Raw genomic sequence first — 2,500 nt, forward strand, 5'->3', positions numbered from 1 at the left:
CTCCTCTCCTCTCTCTCTCCTCTCTCTCCCCCCTCTCCTCTCCCCCCCTCTCCTCTCCTCTCCTCCCTACCTCTCCTCCCCTCTCTCTCTCTCCTCCCTCCCTCTCCTCTCCCCTCCTCTCCCCACTCTCTTCCTCTCCTCTTTCCCCCCTCTCCTTCTCGCCCCCACCCTCCCCTCTCTCCCTCTCCTCTCCTCTCTCCTCCCCTCTCTCTCCCCTCCATTAGCGTGAGTGGGGGTGGGGGTAGTTAGTGTGTGACGCTGCATGCCGCCCCCCCCCCCCCAACCGCCCGTTGGGGGAACAGACCCAACGGGTCCGCACTTGGTCTAATATATATATATATATTCGCGTTTTGTCACCTTTTCCTCCCCCCCCCTCCAAATAAAATCACCCCCTAAAGACAGGCTATCGAGAGCAGACCTCCTCAAAGGCTCACCCCCCTCCTCCTTACTCCAAAAAAAACCTCGCCCCTCTTGCCAGTTCCACCCAGAGAGTTGTGAATCTGCGGAATTCTCTGCCACAGAACGCAACGCAACGCAACTCACTGGAAGTTTTCAAGAGATGGGAGTTAGATTTAGATTTAGTTATAGAGTTAGATTTAGCTCTTCGGGTTAAAGGGATCAAGGGGATATGGGGGAGAAGGCAGGAACGGGGTACTGATTGGGGACGGCCAGCCACGATCACATTGAATGGCGGCGCTGGCTCGAAGGGCCGAATGGCCTACTCCTGCACCTGTTTTTCCACGTTTCTGTGAAAGATTGAAAGGGGATAGGAATTTGGGGCGATTGGGGAGGTACGGACTCGACGGGCCGAATGGCCTGCCACGTTGGAAGATAGAAACATAGAAAATAGGTGCAGGAGGAGGCCATTCGGCCCTTCGAGTCCGTACTTCCCATTCGCCCAAAATCCTATCCCCCTCGATCTTTCATAGAAACATAGAAAAATATGTTGTGATCATCAAAAATCCATTGTGATCATGGCTGATCGGCCCCAATCTATTATTACCCGTGCCTGCCTTCTCCCCATATCCCTTGATTCCACTAGCCCCTAGAGCTCTATCTAACTCTCTCTCAAATCCACCCAGTGACTTGGCCTCCACTGCCCTCTGTGGCGGGGAATTCCACAAATTCACACAACTCTCTGGGTGGAAAAAGTCTTAAATGGCCACCCCTTTATTCCAAAGATCTAAGCGGCTGTGACTAACGTTACACAACAGGGCGGCCCCGTGAGTTCTCAAGTCATCCGAGCAGGAAAAATTGGGCAATCCTGCCCCAGCGGGTCCACTCCTCCGTTCAATCGTGGCTGATCTACCCCCTTCCCCCTCTCAACCCCTGCCTGTGTTCCCCGTGTTCGCGGGGCCCGACCCCCAAGCGCTCGGGGGATCAACCTCAAAAACTTTTTTTGTTTCGATATAAAGTTCCCAAGAAGTTTGTGGGGTCCCAAACACAAAGAAAGCGCGGACGCTGGGGGTCTCGCGTGGAACACACATGGGGGTCTCGCGTGGAACACACATGGGGGGGTCTCGCGTGGAACACACATGGGGGTCTCGCGTGGAACACACATGGGGGTCTCGCGTGGAACACACATGGGGGTCTCGCGTGGAACACACATGGGGGGGGTCTCGCGTGGAACACACATGGGGGTCTCGCGTGGAACACACATGGGGGTCTCGCGTGGAACACACATGGGGGGGGTCTCGCGTGGAACACACATGGGGGGGTCTCGCGTGGAACACACATGGGGGTCTCGCGTGGAACACACATGGGGGTCTCGCGTGGAACACACATGGGGGTCTCGCGTGGAACACACATGGGGGGTCTCGCGTGGAACACACATGGGGGGTCTCGCGTGGAACACACATGGGGGTCTCGCGTGGAGCACACATGGGGGTCTCGCGTGGAACACACATGGGGGTCTCGCGTGGAACACACATGGGGGGTCTCGCGTGGAGCACACATGGGGGGTCTCGCGTGGAACACACATGGGGGGTCTCGCGTGGAGCACACGGGGTCTCGCGTGGAACACAAACTGCTGGAGTAACTCAGCTGAGGTCAGGCAGAAATCTGAACGGCAACATTTCACACACACACAGGAACAAGCTGCCAGAGTAGGTAGTTGAGGCAGGAACTATAACACAATTTAAAACAAAAACCTCTGGACAGGGTGACTTTTTCACACAAGGGTTTGGAACGAGCTGCCGGAGGAGGTAGTTGAGGCAGTGGGAATGATCGCAATGTTTAAGACTCAATTGGACAGGTTTAGAGGGAGGTTACACAAAAAAGCTGGAGAAACTCAGCGGGTGCAGCAGCATCTATGGAGCGAAGGAAATAGGCAACGTTTCGGGCCGAAACCCTTCTTCAGACGAGGGATATGGGGCAAACGCGAGCAGGTGGGACAAGTGCGTCGGCGTGGCCAAGTTAACTCGAACGACTTAAGGTAGATCTCTCTTCCCCCAAACAAATGCTTTTCCGGCTTGAGTCTCCCTCCACCACCTCCAGTTTA

The 2,500-nt window shown here is 55.5% G+C and overlaps 1 protein-coding gene across 2 annotated transcripts in view; it reads right to left on the minus strand.

Annotated features, from left to right (window-relative positions):
* The window catches only part of epha2b (eph receptor A2 b), a 56,868-nt gene that overhangs the window by 53,953 nt on the left and 415 nt on the right, over positions 1 to 2,500 (minus strand). The gene's annotated exons all lie outside the window — the stretch shown is intronic.

The sequence above is a fragment of the Leucoraja erinacea genome, chromosome 30 (assembly GCF_028641065.1).
Source record: "Leucoraja erinacea ecotype New England chromosome 30, Leri_hhj_1, whole genome shotgun sequence".
NCBI lineage: Eukaryota > Metazoa > Chordata > Chondrichthyes > Rajiformes > Rajidae > Leucoraja > Leucoraja erinaceus.